At 41.6% G+C, this 22870-nt stretch overlaps 1 protein-coding gene across 10 annotated transcripts in view; it reads right to left on the bottom strand.

The window, feature by feature from the left end:
• RAP1GAP2 (RAP1 GTPase activating protein 2) overlaps nt 1–22870 on the bottom strand; it is a 322912-nt gene that overhangs the window by 56653 nt on the left and 243389 nt on the right. The window contains exon 1 of one of the 10 annotated variants that reach the window (XM_050929156.1): nt 9019–9204. The exons of the other annotated variants lie outside the window; for them this stretch is intronic. The gene's annotated coding sequence lies outside the window, so the exon portion shown is untranslated. Of the gene's footprint in view, nt 1–9018; nt 9205–22870 lie in introns of those variants that run through there. 10 annotated transcript variants of the gene reach the window in all.

Raw genomic sequence — 22870 nt, forward strand, 5'->3', positions numbered from 1 at the left:
TGCTACAGGATTTAAAAAGAACAAATTCTTTGCCTCAAACTCACGTCTTGGAATGGATTCAAAGTCCTTCTAAGATGTGACACTCACACTGACTTACAAGGCAACCTGTAAACTGCAGATAGATTTGACATTTAAAGAGCTGAGTAGCATTCTAGTAGAGTCACACATGGAACTGACCGGGGGAGAGGAAGATCACAGGATCACTAGGAGGGGGGAATAACCAACCAGGGGGCGTGCAGAGCTGGTTGGCCACATTCTGATCTCACTGGCATACTTAAATGGCGATAACTCTGCATTTACATCAGTATAACTGAGAGCAGGATATGGGCCTTGGTGTGTCTGGAGTTCATGCATGCCAGCTAACGTACAGCAGTAACAATAAAAACCATTCCCATTTACTTAGCAACTTCCATATGAAAATATTATCCATTGCCTAGTTGGGAGTAGCAGGGCTATGTTGTTAGACACATTTCACAGGTGGGTAAAGTAAGGCACAGCAAAGTAATATAACTCAGCCAGTCTATCTATCTGCCTCAAGGGCCATCACGACACCCATGCCCATAGTATCTAAGTGCTTCTCATTTCAATTAAATCTGCATAGCAAAGACCATCATGGAGTTTTCTCCTCATCTGTAACCATGGTGATGATGGACATCATCATCAGTCTCATACTGCAAGTAAAGTGGTATAGGCAGGAATGAAGCCCAGGGTCCCCTTGTCCCAAATTCCCTGCACTAAACTTTGAACAGTACCACTTCATGTGGCTGTAGTGGGAAAATGCAGGCATCATTTCAATAGATCCACAGGACAGACTTTATGCCAGGTCTCTGAGACAGTAGCACCAATGCTGGAAAGGTTTAGTTAGCTGGGGAGAAAAGATCATCATCCTTAGTACTTAGCAAACACAAACTGTCCACTCTTGTAATTCCTGGGAAAAGAAACTGAAGTGAAGGTGGGGATCAAAGCTAGAAGGCATGTAGAGAAACTGACAGATATAATTGCTCTGAATGAGTTAACTGCTACATCTGTTTCTTTGCTGGCAGCGCACAGTGTATGTTGCATGGCAAATGAGTGGGGAAACAGATTGTGCTAGAAAAAGTTCTAAAACTCTGCAGAGTCTTCAGCTGTTTTTCACAACTGGAAGAAATATGAATGTGTGCACTGCATGGAGCAATTTTCAGGAAATCCTATGGTACTTCCACATCCATCTGTCGCAGTGTTCCTGCTACCTGGTGTGACCGAGTGCCTGAATGGGCCACACTGGGAATGCCACACACAGGACAGACTGCAAGAAATAGGGCAGACAATCTCCAAAACTGGTGTTTATTCTACAATTAGATTCACCAAGCCAATAACAAAACAGCTTCTGTGATACTACACTGATTAACCAGAAGCCAAACAGTCCCCAATAGGCAATCCAACCTGTGGCTCCCATCTAGACAGCCAAGCCTAATATAGTGAGGGTTACTGAAAACATGATTCCTGAAGAGGGGAGGTTCACCAATCCCAAAGGACTGGACACTTATCCCCAGGTCAATATGAGTCTTAATCACACCAAATAATCACGCTGATGCCAATCCTGTAGTAATTAAAAACTAAAGATTTCATAATAAGAGGGAAAAGAAAGAAGAGAGAGTTACAAATGGTTACAAGATCAATATACATACAAGTGATTTCCAGTGTTCATAGTTCAGGATCATAGCAGTGATGGAAAGAACTGCTGGCTTGCAGAGTTCCCGCTAATTTTTACCACTCATGTGCGGAATGGGTTTTATTCTGTGCACCAAGATGGAGGTGATGTGTGACAGTTTTCCTATGCCTAGGTAAACTAATTTCACTCATTCACATAAGGCAATTAGTTGGTCCTCTATTATAACATAGATACTTAACACTGAAGACAATGTAGATAATATTAGTTTTCTACATTATCTTACATCTTTGATTTTAAGATTAACTGGACACAGTCACATATATAATTAAGACAATTAAGACATGAAAGGGAATTAGCATCTACAAGCTAATCTGGTTACATTGTTAAACTTCTAACAAGATATAGGTAAACAAAGACAAATACACATAGCATCTACCCTTGATTTCTACAAATGAATGCCTTGATGATTGCTAGTCTAGTACATCTCTTTGAAATTCACATACAAGTAGATTGTCTTAATTACAGTTATAATGCCCCCTGTTAAGTTGTAAACAGGTTGGCTGGTCTGCCAGCATCACACCTAGGCATCTACTGACACAAAATACATTCTAACCACTCCATATCCAGTCATCTCCAGTCCACACAGTTTACCATCTGCACAAAAAAGCAGCCATGTTTCCCCACCTCTCAGCAAAGATTTGGTAGCAAAGATGGTCATGAGTTGCCAGATTACTAAGACTTCATTATTTTTACAAGATGCACTACAGGGCATTACTGCTGTCATAAACACTGAATACCCAGCTATGGCATAACTGTCAAAGGAAATGAGCAAAGGACATTTCTCCATGTATTAGCCTGACTTTTCTTTTTACTGAGCTTATTCATTTAATATTTGGCAAAATTCACAGTGGATCCTGCCATGACTGGGAAGTGTCATCAGTTCCTTTGATTTCAGGAGGATAGCTGCCATTAGTTACTAATCTTCACAATTTAGGGGATGCATTAAGACCCCCAGCTGCTGTTTGAGGAGCATATTACAGCTCTGACCCAGTTAGCTTTTTTACCATCTGCCTCTGGCTAGAAGATTACAACCTCATCTTTCGGATGGGGAGCTTGCCACTGTTATCCATGCCTCTGCCATCTCTAGACTATTGTAATGTCTACAGCTCAAACCCATTCACAGTCTGACGCTGGTGCAGAACATAGTGGCTCACTTACTGAGCAGAGCTTCTCACTGGATGCATTTTGCCACCAGTGCTCTGGAATATGGCACTGGCTGCCCAATGGTCTCCAAGCGGAGTGTAAGGTTTTGGTTATGACGTATGACTACGATTTCTGGTTTTCGGAGTTTAATGATTTCATGGGTTTGGCAATTTTTGAATTCTAGGGAGATGTCAAAAATCAGAGGTTTTGGGAGCTCTCTTTTTCTATATACATATAATACGGTTTAAAACAGTACTACATTAGAGTGCTCTGAGGAGCCTTTAGTGCGTACCGGCAGGGTCTACACGGACCTATTAATGTGCAACACGTTAGTGCGCTTTAGAAATGACACCCTCATAGCTGCAGTCAGAGTGTGTGCCCAAGCTGGACACCCTTCATTATAAAAGGGCAGGGGGTAGGGGGAGGCGGGACTGGCAGGGCCTTCTTCGTGAGGCCGCCAAGACTCTGGGACTTGCTCCCATCCTTGGCCCAAAATAGCTCGAATGTGGTAACTTTCCAGGTATACTGCAAAGACACCTATTTTTTGGAAAGGCTGAGGAAATTAGGAAGAGAGGAGGTGGCTGGCCGGCTGAGTTCCTGTGGAACTGATGATTGTAATGATGATGAGATTTAGTTGAATTGTAGTTATTGGATAATTAATGGTGTTAGGATGCCTAGAGCCTTGGATAGGTGTCTATATATATGTCCATATTAACAAGGTTGTAGTGTACTGCTAAAAAGATATTGCTGAACTAGAATGAAAATGACAATTATATGAGATGGATTCAGGAACTAATAGCTCTGACGGTCCCTTTGGGTACCATCAACAGGAACCAACATCTTTGCCAGCCAGCTGGCCAGTTGCCTTTGGACTTCCTCAAAACAGAGGTACTTCCTACAAAGCCAGCCAATTATGGTTGCATAATCAGTTACAACAATAGTCAGTGGGAATTTAGATTAGATTCGGACCAATTAATGTCATGAATATGCAGCTAGATCATAGAGTCTTTAAAGAGTGATTCAGAAATGACTGCATATGCTAGCAATTAATAGTTACTCACTGAGGAGTGGTATCTTCTGATGCAGCAGTATCATGTTGTTCTACCTGGCATGCTGGAAAGCAATTTTCACATCCCATGTGTTCTGGTTTATTTATTCAGTATGTTCAGATCAGCAGTGCACGAGTCCACAACACATTTCTTTGCCCCCACTTAAGTCAACAGGAATTATACCATATCTAATGTCCAACATGCATTAAATCTGGACTCTGCATTTTTACTGAATTCACGAGTCACCAGAACAGGCTAATTGCATGGAAAGTTCATACTCTTTAAAGATTTGAACCAACTTCTATTGAAATCAATGAGAATCTTATTTGACATCACAGGAGTTGGATTGGGCCATAAGGAAATATAACTAATGTACTCAGAGTTTTAATAGTAAATGTCAAAAAATAAAGCTTTGGAAGAAATATAAATCCTCACACTGAAGGGCATGCATCAGTCAGTAACTTTCTCTTTCTCTCCCATAACCACTTACTGAGAGAGTTTCCTCCTCTGAAGCAGTTGGAGACAGGTTTTTGGACTACATAGAATGAATTCCAGCAGACCGAACATCGATTTTTAAGGTCTCCTAGGAAAGACGCCCTTCTCCCCCCCCATAATGTATATGGAATTTGGTATCTATCCACATTACATTTGAACATGTAACCACAGAGACTGAAGTAAGTTCACACCTAGGGAGTTCCCTCCAGCTCTCGGTTGATTCACATTAGCTTGGGTGCCATGGGAAAAGCTTCTACTGCTGCTAACCATACAGTATATGGCCCGAATTCAGCAACAGGCTTAACCACATGCCTAAATTTAAGCATGTATTAAAGTCCATCCTTATTCAGCACATTACTTAAGCGTTTTGCTGAATCAAGGCCTCTTTTCTGTGAATAAACAAAACATCAGTTTCCAGTGCAATCCACCCATCATCTTTCATAACCACTAATCTTTTTCGGAAGCATTTTTTTAGGATGCACAACGTCACTTCTTAAATTAGTGTCCGTCACTTAAATCAAAGCAAGTGGGGGAAGGGGAAAAAGAAGTTTGAATAAATAAATATAACCATGTTAGTAGCCACAATGTATTTTCAGTGTGCAAATGAACCCAGATCCTACCTGCTGATGATTGTTATCTTGTCATTAGATTCCATTATGGTGTAACTGAATTTGATGGATGCATCCTCCAACTTGCTTCAGAATGATCATTCTTGTTAGTAATGATTATGGGACAAACTATTTTAGGCCTTATTGCATAATGTATATCAGAATTACAGAGACTAATGTTGCCAGACAATGGTGTGGACTGCCTAAGTACAGCACCTGTAAAAATGAAGCCAGCTTAAAAAGGTACAATAATATCCCAGTCACTCTTTATTATTAATCACAAAGGCTGGAAGAAAAATTTCTGACAAAACTTTTTCCACTCAGAAAATAGAGTTTTGCCTAAATCAAAATTTTCCACAAGAAAAGAGAAAATTCAGCTGAATTTTCCTTTCTGAAAAATCAAAACACAAAAAACATTTAATTTTAAGTAAAAAACTTCAGTTTCAACATCAGTCAGTTGAAAACATCAATAAAAACATTTTTACATTTTCCAAATTGAAGTTTTTCTAAACATTTCATCCTGTGAAAAGTTTCAACATGACGACATTTTGGCCCAATTTGGGATGAAAACAAATGCTGAGATATAGACATTTCCTGTGGCAAGGAAATTCTATTGTTCTATTAGCTCTATTAAACACAAGCTACAGTTGCTCATTACTGAAAGACTAGCAATATGAACAAATTGTAATGAAACATGAGTCTATAACATGCATGATACATAATACTGTCTATGACACAAAATAACCCTACTAAGGCACTGGTATACAGACACCTCAAAGAATCATAATCAGGGCTGAATTAAGGCAACAGGAACTGTAGTCGCAACCCCACACTATCGTCCCATTCCTGCGCCTGAGGTTGGTAGCAGGTTTCAGTTAAGATGAATGAGGTAGTTTACACCTCTTGGAGCTACTGTTTCAGGCTGTCTGCAGACTCAGGCATCAGTTACAGTGGGACCATGTTTTCAAGCTTTTGAGTCCATGAGGGCTAGGAATCCTATTTATTTTTAAATGAAAGTTGAGAGTCTGATCCCATCCTACCAAGGGTGGGCCCTACTCATTATGCTATACTATAGTATTTATGTCAATCTCGCCCTGATTTCATTTCACACAGAGGAACACACAGCATGACCTTTAAACCACAAAAGGTTTTAAACCCTGAAGTCTGTTTCAGTGCACAAAAAATTAGTCCTTCATTAATCAGGATCCTATAGTCACTCTTCCCATTACCATACCAACCTTCAAAGATAGCAACAATCAGTTACTAATCAATTTCTGATCACTCTCCTCCTTCACTTTTAAGGTAATTCACACTCATGGGGAATGTGTACCAGCAATAATCTGACCTCTAAAGACAAATGTTCCATAGCTTTCTGTCTGGAGAGAGACTTTTGTTAGGGATATTGTTTCAGCAAGTTAGCAGAAAAGTACATGAACATGGTGTAATGACTATTAATTTTCTAGGATGCTTTGCGAATGCATGGCACGTTACAATTGAGCAAAACATTCCTGGCCCTGAGGCGTTTCTGACAGTATGTCTTCACTCGAGATTTAACTCAGGCCTCAGATTTCATAGAGACACATACAGGAGGGCCCAGGACTAGTGAGGAAACAGGAAATCAAATATGGCTTTGCAGTGGGGCTGCTCATACTGGAGCTAGGTGAATCCGGGAGCCAACCACCTCGGCTGACTCTCTTAACTGCAGAGAAGCAATCTGTTATTCACCTCATTGCTTGGTGCTTCCAGCTCAAGCGATTCTCTGGGGATCCAGTTACTGGCAGCAACAATTTGCATCCCCCCTCCTCCGCTTTAATTATACCTAAATAAATACTTCAGGAGCACAGAAAGCCTGGCAGTAAATGGGGCGCTTACAGACACAGCCCCAGAGTGACATTGCAAGCTTTCAGGCTAACCAGCTCTCTTTACCTCAAGGTGGAGGACATGAAAACACACACATCTTTTCACGTGAAGTGGGGTGGGGGGAGCGGGAGGTGACAGGAATGCCGTGCCAGCCCAAGCACTTGAGAAAGCCAGTCAATATTTTTACAAGTGCTTAGACAAAGCAGAGGCTTGGCTTTCAAAAAAAAAAAAAAAAGAGCTTTGTCAACCACATGTGCTGGAAGAATTCGAGACCCAAGGGCTTGAGAAGTCAGAGATTCCAAGGCCAGAAGGCACCATTGAGATCATCTAGTCAGACCTGCTATATAATACAGGCCAGAGAACTTCCCCAAAACAATTCCTAGAGCAGATCTTTTAGGAAAACATCCAATCTTGACTGAAAAATTGTCAGTGATGGAGAATCCACACAAGCCTTGGTAAATTGTTCCAATGGTTCATTACTCTCACTTTTAAAAATATACATCTCATGGGGGGAGGGATAGCTCACTGGTTTGAGCATTGGCCTGCTAAGCCCAGGATTGTGAGTTCAATTCCTGATAGGGCCATTTCAGGATTGGGGGCAAAAATCTGTCTGGGGATTAGTCCTGCTTTGAGCAGGCAGTTGGACTAGATCTTCTCCTGAGGTCCCTTCCAACCCTGATATTCTATGATTTCCAGTTTGCAACACACTCTCATCTCTTAGATCTGTAGTTTTTCCCCCGCAGGAGTCTAAGGTGCTCAGCAGGTTGTAGAGGGAGCAAATACTGGGCTCCAATAGGACAAATTGTTATTTTTTGCGTCGGATGCCAGCTCTGGAAGGCGAATGACCTACATCCTGCAGCTGGAAATTACAGCCCCTCTCCCCCGCCCCCCCCCCCCCCCCCCACACACGCACTACCACTGCCACCCCCTCGCAAAAGAACACCAGTGACAGTGAGGCTATAAACTCCGCTCAGTAAAAGGGCAGGCAGCGAAGCAGTGAGTCAGAGAAAGCAAGAGACTGGGAGAGCAGGGGAAACGGTGTCCGCCAATTGGTTTTGCTGCTTCCAGACACTCCTCTGCTACTGAGACGCAAACAGGTTTTGCAGAGGAGTTTGCAAATGCCCACGGCTCTCTGTCCAGTGTTGTTGTATAAACATAGGGGTTGCCAGATAGGATCAAACCTGTGCTCTGTATAATGCAGTATCTCATCTCCAACAGTGGCCACCACTAGATGTTTTAGAGAAAGACGTAAGAACCCCCACAGGAGGCAGATGTGGAACAAACTGCCCCCAGTGAACAGGGACAGGTCTGTAGTTCATGTGTGGCAACGAAAGCCAGTTAAATACTATTGACGTCACTATTGTATGTTGGTGCTAGAACAGGTACAATTTTAACAGCAAGTAAAATGACCCCTGGTCTTACTAAGGGCTTGTCTACACTTACCGGGGATCGATGAGCAGCGATCAATGCATCAGTGGTTGATTTAGCGGGTCTATTGAAGACCCACTAAATTGACCACAGATCACTCTCCCGTCGACATCGCGTAGCGTGGACCCCATGGTAAGTAGGTCTAAGCTTTGATGTTTTACACTCACTGAGTATCTGGCTGTAGTTCTCATGGAGTTTGTCTTTAGTTTTTCATAAAATCTAACTATTAAAGAGGGCCATAACAACGCTGCTTTAACCAGAAGATTTCAAAACACTTCACATACATTAATTAAGCCTCACAAGCTCCCTGTGATGTAGATGAATAACCTTGTCCTTACTTCATAGATACATAAATGGAGACAGAGATGGGCAACCGCTCTATCTATAAGCAAAGGCCAGTGCAAACCTTCACCTCAAACCGCCCCATGAAAGAGGGAGGTGGTGTTACCTAGTAGCTAGAGCCCAGGAGTGAGACTCAGGAGAGCTGATTCTATTCCCAGCTCTGACACTGGCCTGCTGGGTGACTTTTGGCACTCTCTTTACAACTCTGTGCCTTAGTTTTCCCATCTGTAAAATGAGGATAACAATGCTTGCTTACTTCGTAAAGCACTTTACAATCCACTGATGAACAGCAACTGTAAAGGTGGGTACTATTAAAACTTTTAGAGATTCTAAAATATCAACTTCACCTTTGTATTAAGTGATCTCTTGTGCTGAGTAGTACCTCATTCTGTGGGTAGTTCCATCACCTTCAATGTAAGTGCAGCAGAATCAGGTGCTAAGTGATTTTCCCCATGTGATGCATGAAGTCCGTGGCAGATCTTGAACACACATCTTCTCAGGCAGAGGTAGAGACTGAACTCAGATATCCTCTCTCTCAGTCCAGTATTTTAACAAGACTATCCTTCCTTGCCCTTCCACGTATGTGTGGTTATCCTTTAAGAAAGGTGAGTTAGAATGTGGTAAAAATCTCAAACTCATCTACTCCTAAGTGAAAGTGACAATTCCAGAGTCTGGTTTAATTATGCATTGTAATCAATGTCACTGGATCTTGAAAGAGACATACTGTTGGAGAGCATTCAATTTGTTAGCAAGTTGCAGGTGGTGGTCTGATTTGATTTTTTTGCTGGCATGCCAGGAAGCTTCAGGAATGCCACATGTTCATAAAAACAAAAGGCATGTTGTCTTCCAAACTAAATTGAAAGAGCATTTTATGGACTTCTTTAGATGTGTTTATTATGGCCCGCTTCATGGAGAAGGGTTACTGCTTTGTTCTTATCACACATTTTCCTCCTTGTGTTTATAAACTTTTCTTTTTGTTTTGTTTTGACTCAAGTTTGGAGAGAGCTTATAATGCCCTAGAGGAATAATCAGCAATGAAATAGGAACCCTCCAGTCTTGCCAGTAGGTCTGATCCTGCAGTACTTCCTTAAACAAAACTGCTTGGTGATTTCTAGGGGAATTTTGCCTAAATCACAACAGTAAGATTGGGGCCCATGGTTTGTGACAAGAGCAGATCAGAATTTAAATTCATGAGAAAGGCTGGAGACTTTCATATTTGTTTTAGGGCAGTTAACATTATTTCAAACATATGGGGCAATGTCTGTATTTTTTTCCACACTGGCTTTTAACAGTAACTAACAGAAACTTAGTAACAGGTTTCCAGGTAGCAGCCCTGTTAGTCTGTATCCGCAAAAAGAACAGGAGGACTTGTGGCTCAAAGAAATTTGTTAGTCTCCAAGGTGCCACAAGTCCTCTTGTTCTTTTTGCAGAAACTTAGTACTTAAGTTTAAAGAACTGTTGAAGTCCAAACTTAAGGCTATTGCAGGATGTCACCATATTTGTCACAGTAACCTGTGAATTTGCTCAGCGCTCACTTAGTTGTATAGCTGGTGACGTGTGCTTCCATGTTGACTGGAGCATGCCATAGGAGCAATTCCAAAAGCCATCAAGTGCACTCTCCCCTCCTTCTAAAATACAGGACAGTTAACGGAGTCCTTACATATACAGAAAAACTCCCAACTGCTTAAGAGAAGGCAAAACAAGGCCCCATTGTACTGACTGCTATAGGGGATTCATAAGTGCAGTTGTGGTTGTCTATCCCAACCATTCAGACAATATCTCACTAGCCTAGGTAAACATCCTGCTAATATGGAGACAGGTATGCGAAGACGGCTATCTTTTTCAGACACACAGCAGATGTGTACTAAAAAAACAGTGCATGCAGTACAAGCTTTTATAGTCCCATCAAGATTTGATTGGGCCTATTAATGTCCTAGTACAAAGTACAAACATTTATTTCTGATGTATCGCATTGCCTGTGGTAAAACGCTCAAATCTAAATAAAACGTGGCTTTAATTTGGCATGCATGTCTTTAGCAAAGCCTTCTGGAGAGCCATAGGAGGCAAACAGAAAATTAAGAGTGCGAGCTATAAAGAAGTACAAGCAAATGGGATGGAATTTCACACAAGTTAAATATGTTACCAGAGGAAGCGTGTCTGTGGGTAAATATAACCAGTCTTAAAAGATACAGAGCCCTCACGTCAACCTATCACTAGGCTTGGACTATATATGAATCAAGGAGAAAGGATGGTCTTGCGCCTAAGGCACTGGACTGTGGAGCTGGGCAAACAGATTTTTTTGGCTCACTGGCAATTTAACAAAATTGAAAAAAAATTATTTGAGGTCGAAGGAAATGTCTCATTGGACTCGAAGCGAAACATTTCATTTCAATTCTAAACATTTTTAAATGGTTTTGAGAGTTTCCAAATAAAATTAATATTCAAAACAAGGCATTTTGAACCAAAAACCTGAAATATTTCATTTAGAAAATGTCAGAACAGAACATTTCATTTTTCCCCCTAAACAAACAATTTGGCAAAACTGACACACATTTGTGAAATGTTTGACAATGAATCTGCATTTCTCATTAGAAAAACTTTTAGCCAAAAAATGTTCACCAGCTCTACTGCACTTGTGCTCAGGAGCCTGGATTTAGTTCCTGGCTCCCTACACGATCTTTGACAAGCCTCTGTGACTCACTTCTCCATCTGGGGGTAATAAATAAGGATAAATAAATGAACAATAATGCTTCCTTTGTCTGTCTTGCCTATCTAGGGACCATCTCTTGCAATGTGTACTTAACGCACCTAGCACAAAAGGATTTTGATCTTGTTTGGAGTCTCTGGGCACTCCTGCTGGACAAATAATACAATAATCCCATAAAGCCTATTATTCAAATGGCTGCAATATTTTAAAACAAAATTAGTGCCTGGATTTGGTTTGCACCCCTAACTTAAGGCAAGATTTGCAGGGGTAAAGTACTGGTAGGAACGGAAGATGAACGGTCAAACAAAGCAGAGTCCCATTCAATTACATCACATGAAGGCAGACAACTAAATATTGACAAATTTTCTAAGTGCTTGTATACAAATGCAGGAAGTCTAAATACTAAGATGGGTGAACTTGAGTACCACGTATTAAATAATATTGATATAATTGGCATCACAGAAACTTGGGTGGAACAATGATAATCAATGGTAATACCAGGGTACAAAATATATAGACATGACAGGGTAGGTTGCACTGGTGGGGGAGTGGCTATAGGTGAAAGTCAGACATACAGAGAGTCAAACGTAACAAAAAGCTTAAATGAATCAAACTGAAACTCTATGCTTCAACAATAAAAACATAGGAGTAGAAATATACTACTGATCACCTAACCAGGCTGGTGACAGTGACTGTGAAATGCTCAGGGAGATTAGAGAGCACATAAAAACTGAAAACCCAGTAATAATGGGGGATTTCAGGTATCCTCATATTGACTGGGAACATATCATTGTGATGCTGGCAGAGCAGGTGTTAGGCCTCACTGCACACTTACAAATGCATAACTGGAAATGCAGAAGCTGGAAATGGCGACAGGGGATGGATCACTTGATTACCTGTTCTGTTCATTCCCCCTGGGGCATCTGGCATTGGCCACTGTCAGAAAATAGGATACTGGACCAAATGGACCTTTGGTCTTACCTAGTATGGCCCTTCTTATGTTCAGTTTTGCTTACCTATTCATCAGTGTTATCCAAATAGATATTAGATGTCAAGTTGATAAGAATGCGTTTAGTGTTTGTTTAGACTTATGCTTATAGGATGCTACATGTACTGATCTCATTTATAACCTCCATAGCCCATGGTAGAAAGATATATAGACTATTTGCATTGTAAACCTCTATAATTGTGTAATTCACCAAACAGGAAAAGCAGCGTTAATTCAGGTAAAACGTGCAGGATGGCCTGTTGACGGAAAACAAGGTAGTGTCAGATCAAAGGAGAGAGGCCCTGTTGCCTACACTCCTGACTCCTTCCAGGAAGGGGCAACCTAGGGATGAACTCATCCCATTAATTTTGGACTTTGAAGTGAAGGGGATAAAAACTCCTAACAATGAGAAACCGGATCTTTTTCATGCTACCTGGACTCTGAGGCAAAGATTCCTAAACATAAGCAACATCCCTGTGCTGCATGGCATGGTTAACCCTGAAAGATATTTTAAATTAACAGATTACTTCAACTCTGTCACCCTTGGAATCACAGACTGAAACTCACTTAAGTTTACATGCTTGCTTGTTTTAACCTGTAAATAACTCTCTTATTCCCTTTTCCTAGTTAATACACCTTTAGTTAGTTGATAACAGGATTGGCTGCCAATATTGTCTTTGGTGTGAGATCTAAGGTACAAACTGACCTGAGATAAGTGACTGGTCTCTTTTTGTTGGTTTTGTGTGTCAGGGTGGGGGGTTCATTTATCACTAAGTCCAGCTTGACTAGGTGGCAGGGTAGACTGGACTGTCTGTGACTCCATAGTAAGGCGGTCACAGTGATCTTCACCAATCTATTACAATTCTTTGAGGGGTCAACAAATACATGGACGAGGGTAATCCAATGGATATAGTGTACTTTGACTTTTAGAAAGTCTTGACAAGGTCCCTTACCAAAGGCTCTTAAGCAAAGTAGGCAGTCATGGTACAAGAAGAAAAGTTGTCTCTGGATCAGTAACTGGTTAAAAGATAGGAAACAAATGGTAGGAATAAATGGTCAGTTTCCACAGTAGAGAGAGGTAAACAGCAAGATCCCCCAAAGATCTGTACTGGGACCAGTGCTGTTCAACATATGCATATATCATTGGGGAAAAGGGGTAAATAGTTAGGTGGCGAGGTGTGCAGATGGTACAAAATCACTCAAGATAGTTAAGTCCAAGGAGGCGAAAAGGGATCTCACAAAATCAGGTGACTAGGCAACACAATGACAGCTGAAATTCAATGTGGATAAATGCAAAGCAATGAAGGTTGGGAGAACATAATCCCAACTATATATACAAAATGATGGAGTCTAAATTAGCTATTCCCACTCAAGAACAAGATCTTGTTTCAGAGAACTCTCCACACCTGCTCTATTTGCAGCAGCAGCAGTGAAAAAAAGCGAACAGAATGCTAGGAACCATTAGGAAAGGAATAGATAATAGGACAGAAAATATCATAATGCCACTGTATAAATCCCTGGCATGCCCACATCTTGAATAATGCATGCAGTTTTGGTCTCCACATCACAAAAAAGATATATTAGAATTAGAAAAGGTACACACAGCAGGGCAATGAAAATTATTACTGGTACAGAACAGCTTCCATACAAGCAGAGATTAAAAAGACTGGGACTGTTCTTAGAAAAAAGAGATGACTGGGGATCTGACAGAGGTCTATAAAATCATGAATGGTGTGGAGAAAGTGAATAGGGAAGTGTTATTTACCCTTTCACCTACCACAAGAACCAATATTAATAGAATTAATAGGCAGTAGGTTTAAAACAAACAAAAGCAAATACTTCTTTACACAACACAAAGTCAACCTGTGAGACTTGTTGCCTGGGGATGTTGTGAAGGCCAGAAGTATAACACGGTTCAAAAAAGAATTAGATAAGTTCATGGGGGGTGGATCCATCAATGACTATTAGCCAAAATGATCAGGGAGACAACCTCCTACTCTAGGGTCCCTAAACCTCTGACTGTCAGAAGCTGGCACTGGACGATCCGGGAAGGATTACGTGATAAATTGCCCTGTTCTGTTCATTCCCTCTGAAGCATTTGGAGCCAGTCACTGACAGAAGACAGGATACTAGGCTAGACAGACCCCATTATGGCCATTCTTGTGTTCTTATGACTTTTACTTGACTAGCCACGAGCTGATTTCATTCTTCCAGTGAGAAGAAAAACAACATCAGCAAACTGAACCAAAGACAATGTCAGCTCTGCTGCAACAGCTTCAGTCCTCATTTTTTACTGTTTCTGAATGAGGAGTTGCAGCAATCTATAAGTCATTCTGGGGTTGCTAAGCTAACTCAGGAGGATACAGTCTGAAACTTCTGGACATAGGTTCCAGAATGAGGGATTCTAGAACACAGACAGTAACCCACAGTGGGACATTTCAGCTTCAGATAAGGCTATCAGATGAAGTGACATATGGTAACACAAACCCTATTGGACTGCTTTCCAGTTGAGAAAGTCCTCATGTGCACTGTATTGACACAAGTGCTCTCATTATTTGGGAAGATAATTTCTTTCTTTTTTTAAAAAAAATCAGAGAAGATCAGAAGGTTATCATTAGACCTTCACAGACCATTCACACTGAGACCCAAAATTATCCTAAACTTTCTTGCTTTCAGGCTTCATTACAAACTGAAAACTCACCCTTAGTTTGTCTAACATGTCTTTGAGTAAGCATGGGCTCAGTTTCCAGAAAAGGCTGGTCTGATATAAATGCAAAATGCATCATTTTCCAATACCAGGTTGAAACTTATTGGCTTTGCAGGCTGAATCTTCATTTAAGGCAGAGAAAAAAAAATAAAGGAGTTGTCACTTTAAATATGTGGCGTTGTAACAGGATCGTCAAGATTTTACACTGCAGAACTCGTTAAGTTTATCACACACAGAGGCATGCACACTATGTGTATTTATCTCCAGAGGTATCTCTGAAGCAACGTTCTTTCTCTGAAAAAAATACTAATTAAGCATTACCAATACCTATTGCAAATGCCCATTTTGCATGTGCTCAGACCTGCTTCCTAAGAACCCTGTCTGAACCCCACTAGAGTTCCACAGACTAAATTAGGAATTAGAAAAATCCTGATCCATAAGCTTCAAAAGTGATTACCTGGATGCCTCTCTCAGGTGGCGTGAAATTAGAATGATTAGAGCCACTGAGTCCCCATAGCCACATCCAGAACTTTAGAAGCCTTGGATTTAGTTATGAAAAGCCTATCTGAGCACAATGATCACACAGACTTATTCCAAAATTCAAATGAAGCCAGAGAATACTGTGACTGCGAACAGACATGAGAAGATGATGATGCAAGGGAATGTGGCAGACAGAAACCTCGAAGGCATACAAGTCAAAAATTGACTATTATTATAAAATACGTATATAGTGCCATAAAATTACATGGCATCCTTTGCACAAATAGTTCTCTGCCCCAGTCAGCTTAAAATCTAAATAAGCTAAGATTTTAAAAAATACAGAATCTGCTCAAAGTTCAGAGGGGACAGCAAAAGAAAAAAAGGGAGAAAGGGGGGAGTTGTTTATAGATAAGAACAGAGGAGAGACTGGAGAGGTGGACTTGGAGAAGAATGACTGATCATTTGTTTGATGGATTAAGTGCATGTTCCAGTTGAGGAAGCAGGATATCTACCTACTGTGACAAAGTTCCTCCTCTACCTTAGTGGGTCCTGCGCTTATTGGTGGATTTCTTCACCTCAGTGATCTTCCCCCTCTTGTGGAACCCACAGTCTGGCTCAGCTCTTCCTGTGTCTGATCAGGAGTTGGGAGGTTTGGGGGGAACCCAGGCCCGCCCTCTACTCCGGGTTCCAGCCCAGGGGTCTGTGGATCGCAGCTGTCTATAGTGCCTCCTGTACCAGCTGCATGACAGCTACAACTCCCTGGGCTACTTCCCCATGGCCTCCTCCAAACACCTTCTTTATCCTCACCACAGGACCTTCCTCCTGGTGTCTGATAACGCTTGTTCTCCTCAATCCTCCAGCAGTACACTCTCAGCTTCTTGCTCCTTCTCCTCTGGCTCCTCCCTGCCTGGCTGGAGTGAGCTCCTTTTTAAACCCAGGTGCCCTGATTAGCCTGCCTTGATTGGCTGCAGGTGTTCTAATTAAAGTAACTATCTCTACTGCCTTCTAGAAAGATCTTAATTGGCCCCAGGTGCCTTGATTAACCTGGAGCAACTGCCATTTGGTTACCACGGTCCTAGGGATTTGTTTAGCCTGGGGCTAACATACCTGTTTCTCAGTACTTTACTGTAGCCATCTGGCCTTGCCCCATCACACTACCTAAATCATCACCAGTGTCTGGCCACCAAGAAGCACATAGCCAAGAGTGAAAGAAGGAGAGAAATGGATTAATAAGGCAAGTGTATAGGGAGCAAGACTGAATGGAGACAAAATTAGGGAAGGCTGCTCACCAGAGGAAAGAATTTAACCAGACTTATTTTAAGCTTTCTGTGATATTACTTCCTTGTGCCCCCTAGTTGATCTGCCCAGCCAAAACTACAATGGTTAAGGTGGGGTACAGTTTTTCCTTGTGGCTCACTGATCAGATGCACAAACTGTGGCCACTTTACCATACACATCACACTTCATCTGTCTGAAGTCTGTGATGAGTCTCTCACCTGTTAATCAGAGATCATAGAACAACATAGAAAAGACTTGAATGAGGAGGCACTGCTATTAGATATATTTTCACGAGCACTGCCTCTATTGCAACACTTGACTCATTCTGAGCTGGGCAGTCAGATGCCTGTGTTATTGTCTTTTTTTTTTTTTTTTTAGTAGGAATGGTAAACGCAGAGTAGCTCAGAATTTCCTCCTGACAAATTCATTGAAGACAAAATTTCTATCACAATCATCATTAAAACAAAACCAACAGCAGCAAATCATTTTTAGAACACAGGCCATATAATAAAAAGCACAGACATTCACAACCCACCAAGCCTAGTTCAGAACTCATCAGGGAGATTCTCAAAAAGAAGGTAATTTAATTGTAGGCAGAACCCGAGACTGTGGGGTTTGGAATATACAGAGAGAGACATGCAGAAAAAATTGAATTTAGGCCAAGTGTTACCAAACAATTTAATACCTTTCTGCAACATTAAAGAAATTACTCCAACAATATGTTTCTTCAAATGGAGGCACAGCCACCTGATAGAAACCATCACAGCAACAAAGCTTGTCAATTTCAGCCCATGTGGAGAAAAACAAACATTCTGTTCTTCACCGCGGAGAAAGGAGCTATTAAGGATGTAGAAAGGGCTATGCTATGGTTTGTTGGTTTTGCAATGGTTTGCGACTCAAAGATAAGGTTTGAGATGCCAAGAGGCCCTACTGCACGTGAAAAAGTTGCAGATATGAGAGGCTATATAAGGCTTTCGGCTCACCCTGCTGCCAGTGTCAAGTAACCTCAAAGCAGCCACGTGCCCCCCTGGTGAATTCTCTCTGGCATAGGGAGCTGTGCCAGCTCTGCTCCACCACCGCTGCAAGGGGTGAATGGGGAGTACATAGGGGGTAGGCCAGATGAGTCAGGCAGGGACCAAGTGCAGGAGGTGGTGTGGCTAAAGTGGTCCTGTACTGCACCGATTCCCCATTGTGGTTAACACACTCAGGCTATGGCAGCGGAAAGGGCAACTTAGAATAGGGGAGACACAAGCCACCTCCCTTCAGTGCATCAGTGCAGGGATGAATGGATTATGTGGCCTTGCGTGCCCTCCCCTCCCACTGGACATGATCCTGCTCCCACAGAAATCAAGGAGAGCTCTGTCTTTAACATCAATAAGAGGAGGACCAGATTCAATGAAATCAGTGGCTAAATCCTTAGGTGCACTAGTGGTTTAACCCTCGGCTTATCTTACCACAGCCTTAAACTAGGCCTATAGCTCTTCCAGTGCACTTTTTAGTCTGGTTCCCAACGCGTACCATACTACACTGACTCTGCAGGCCAGGGCCTCTCAGGCACAGAGTCACCTGCCATCATGCAGAATTATACCACGGTCCGTTTGCAAAGTGGCCACATCTACTAGTCACTGGGCTGTGACCTTCCCTGTCTCTCCCCATTCTACTATGTCCTTTGTCATCTATTAATCCACGTTTCCAGCCATGAAACCCCTGGACCGTCCTCAAAACTGAGCCCATGACCCATATGCTCAGTCTAACCTACCAGGGAGTTTAGCTCATGGATAGGATTTTGCTATCTCAAAGCAATCAGTAAACTTGCCAGCGAACACTGTGCCCAGTAGAACAATAGAGCATTTCAGGTTCCCAGTCACCTTCTGAGAAAGAAGGGAGAGAAAATTCCCTGGATCTAGTGACTACCAGATTAGACAAAATAAACAGAGTCTGGTTTAAGGAAGAGATTTAATTTCAGAAAGATTAGCCAAACCTATGCAAATTGTTTGTAATTTCAATGTGCAAATACTTGCGCTGACTCTCTTTTCTGAGCTCATTTGGAAAAAGGATCAGCCTTTCTACTCCTTCTGCAGAAATCATCACAAAGCCAGAAGAAAAAGGTCTTTCCTCCCCCTACACCTGAGTTTTTCCCCCTATTGCAACAAAACTAGCACTTTTTCTTACTAACTCCTGAGATTTCATTTGCTGGCATGTCACGAGCTTCATTAAAAAGCTGGAATCAAGGACTTGTCTTCTATTGGGCCCACTGCCACTGAAATCAATGGGAGCTTTTCCCTTACCAGCTGCATGAGCAGGATTGGTCCCAACTCCCCTCTATCGTCCTCTGAGAAAAGTCGCTAAGCTATGATGGGTGAAACTTCAAGAGCAACAAAAGTCACATTTTGAACCTGTTTATAACTGAAAATATACCTCCTTTACAGAAGGAAAATCCCCTCGAGGGTCCCTGGACTACTAGACAGATAATATAGTATGTGTGTATATATTACGAACAGCAGCAGCCATCAGAAATGAGGAGCGTCTGAAGAGGTCATTCACAGCGTTATTTTCCATTGTTTTATTTACTCTTGCTTTCAGAGGCAGCTCTGGGAAGGCAAAAGGTGCAAGTGACACAAAAAGCTGATATTATCATGGATTCTCTGCAGGTCAGCCTAATATATACAGGGTGCTGTCCTCCAAAATAACCCCTCCTCCCCCAAAGCTGCTGTAAATTAAGATAGCTTTTCTGAAGTCAATGGAGCTACCCCGATCTATACCAGCTCCGGATGTAGCCTCTAAAAATTTCCCTGCTGGGTGTCAGCTGTGTATACAGCTGAACAGTGGATTGCAGTGAAAGAGGAGAAACATTGACCCAGAATGGAATGGACACAGAATCTAAATCAGCCTTACATATTTAGTTCACTGGGTCAAGAAACAGAATCTCCTTGGCAAACTACAATATCTTGGGCAGCAAAGTAGAGAGTGTTTCTTCTTCTCCTTCCAAGAAAGAAAGAAAAAATGGATTCTGAAAATAAGAAGTGTTCATTGCATTGCTTGACAACTGCCCTAAAATAGGGTAGATTTGACACTTGGATAAACTGTAAGCATTTTATAACACGTATATTTTTCTTCTCACCTAATAATTCCTGATGATTGATACTCGACAACAAAATTAAGTATCCGTATGCCAAAACTGATCACTACTGTAAAAATTAAGCACTTTGCTGTAATGATTTTGGAGTTATATGGCAAGAGATAGAGATGGGTGCAAGCCACATCCTCAGGTCCAGTCACTTTAGCCTATTGGATAGAGCACTGGACTGGGACTCAAGAGACCTATGTTGCATTCCCATCTCTGCCACTGGCCTGCTGGGTGGCCTTGGACTATTCACTTCACCTATCAGTGCCTCAGTTTCTCTGTCAGTAAAATGGGAATAATGATGCTTACTTCCTTTGTAAAGTGTGCTGAGAACTACTGATGAAAAGCACCACACAAAAGCTAGGTGGTATTGTTCTATCACTATGTGTTTGGTGAGATCAGAATCTGGATCTAAATTTTGCATCTCATTCCCATCTCCAATTAACAAACTAAGTGGGGGAGGCCAAGTGACCACCAGATTGGGAGTCAAAAGACCTGAGTTATCCCCCCATCTCTGCCACTGATTTTTGTTTGTTCTTGGGCAGCTGACATCACTTCTCTGTGCCTCAGTTTCTCTATGTGGGACAATATCACCTTCCTTTGTAAAGTGCTTTGAAATCTATACTTGAAAAGCACTATCTAAATATATATACATAAGATCTTGGTGGAAGTAGACAGAGTGAATTAGTTCAAATAATATCAGCTCTTTCTTGAGCCTCACCCATTTTTTGAACCAAAGACAAATTGAACAGCCTAGATACATTGTTTAGCCCTCATTTCCAGTTACCAGGTAGCACTGTAACAAACTGAAAAATGTGACTATAAGTCCACCTTAGACCACTGGTGGACGTGCATGAAAACTAGTGATTGTGCTCTGTCCAGCCCAAAGTTTGCAGATGTTGGAGAATAAGATTCACACAAACTCCCATAACTGGAGAGAAAACACTGTCTAGGTTAGAGTATAGGATCGGGAATCAGGGGTTCTGGATTCCATTCTCAGCTCAGGCAAGTCACTTACGGACAGAGATGAGCAGGTACTTAGGCTCCTAACTCCCATTGATTTCAGTGGGAGTTAGACAACTAAATAGCGTTTAAAATATGGCCCTTGCTCCTGTGGTCCTCAGCTGCCATAGGCAGACAGTGGCACCGTTCCGCAAAGCACAATTATTATAATCATCAGCATCAGCCAAGGTGAACCCAAGCTCCAGACCTTTAAAGGTTTGCTCATCATCACCGCAATCAACTGAAACTTCCTGTCCTATGAACAAGGTAAACAAAGAGGGGGTGGCTTACGCTTCATTTCCTTGGGTGACAGCATGAGTTCGGCCAGGAAATCTGCTTGATGTTCCTCTGCGTCTCTGGCAGCAAGACCAGAGAGAAGGGGAAAAAATCTGTCACTGGCACATACTTGTCTTCCTGCAACTGGTTCAGCACACTGCTCTTTGGCAACATCAAGGGTACTCATGCCTGCGTAACTGGTCTTTCCAGTCTTCATTCCTTCAGGGTCTCTTTCCAGAATGTATTGCCAAACTGTCTGTGCAGATTCTCTGGCCACTCCATTCCCTGTGTGGTTCTACTGGATTGCTGTCTGGAATTTCCCGGAATGCACTGCTACATACAGTTAGACAGAATGGTTGGTATAGTCGGTTGACTCATGGCTGTGCTGTTGAAAAAGTTGCTGTAGGAAAACAACTCAATGTGTTTGTCGCAACCAGAGCTGATCTGGAAATTTTTATGTGCAAAAATGATGTTTCAACAAAACCAACATTTTTCATTAAACCATATCAATTTTGACAAAATTTTGTTTAAAAAAATGAACAAGAATTTTGATTTTTTATTTTAAAACTTTTCATTTCAAAAATTTTATTTTATATTAAGAAATTTATAAATGGACAAAACCTAAACAAAATGTTTCAACTGATGCAAAACAACAATTTTTTGGAATTCTATTTCATGGAGGGAAAATGGAATTTTGGCTTTGTTTCCCAATTTGAGACAAAAAGAAGTTATAAATTTTCCACAGGATGGAAAATCTGTTTTCCAGATACCTCTAGTCATAATTGCATTGAGTGAGAGTGTCATGAACTTAACTAAACCATAGTAAGACAGGGCCTAAGATGAAAAGCATTGTAATTGTAATGCAGATGGTAGCCAAGTGTATTAATGAGCAGATATGAGAGGGGAAAGGGAAGAAATCCCACCAATTCAGCTGAGTTCCACACTAATCCTTGACATTCTGATTGAATAGCAGATCTCGATGAACGTTGCAACAACAGTCTATGACTATTCAATGGAATTTTTAAATTAATTTCCTTCTGCTACACTTGTTGCCCCTTTTATCTCCCTCTCTGCAAAGATCTGAATTATTATTTTACTAGCATAAATATTCACAATAAACTAATGTCAAAATTCACACTGGAAGCACTTTGCAAGCTTAGCCATTTAAGTAACAGGGGGAAATACCACATGATGGTCAGTCCCTCTCTGCCACACGAAGGGAAGGGTCAAGAAGTGAATTTGTGGATGGCTCTTCAGCTCCAAGGATGCCACCTGAAATTGGAGGGAGGGATAGCTCAGTGGTTTGAGCATTGGCCTGCTAAACCCAAGATTGTGAGTTCAATCCTTGAGAGAGCCACTTAGGGATCTGGGGAGTGGTCCTGCTTTGGGCAGCAGCAGGTTGGATTAGATGACCTCCTGAGGTCCCTTCCACCTCTGATATTCTATGATTTATCTAACCAATCACAGGGAAGCAACACTTTGCAAATTTCAAACATATGCTATGACGCCAGAGAGTAAAAGATGTCAATCAAATGAGGTTGACCCACAAATAAATGTAACAAAATCATGATCTGTTTCTGGATATGTGTCAAGAAAGAAAAGAGGCCAAATTAAACATACTTATACGCTGTGGATTATTCCTTGCTTTAATTACCAGTAATATTGGATTTAA

The sequence above is a fragment of the Gopherus flavomarginatus genome, chromosome 19 (genome assembly GCF_025201925.1).
Source record: "Gopherus flavomarginatus isolate rGopFla2 chromosome 19, rGopFla2.mat.asm, whole genome shotgun sequence".
In the NCBI taxonomy this organism is placed as follows: Eukaryota; Metazoa; Chordata; order Testudines; family Testudinidae; genus Gopherus; species Gopherus flavomarginatus.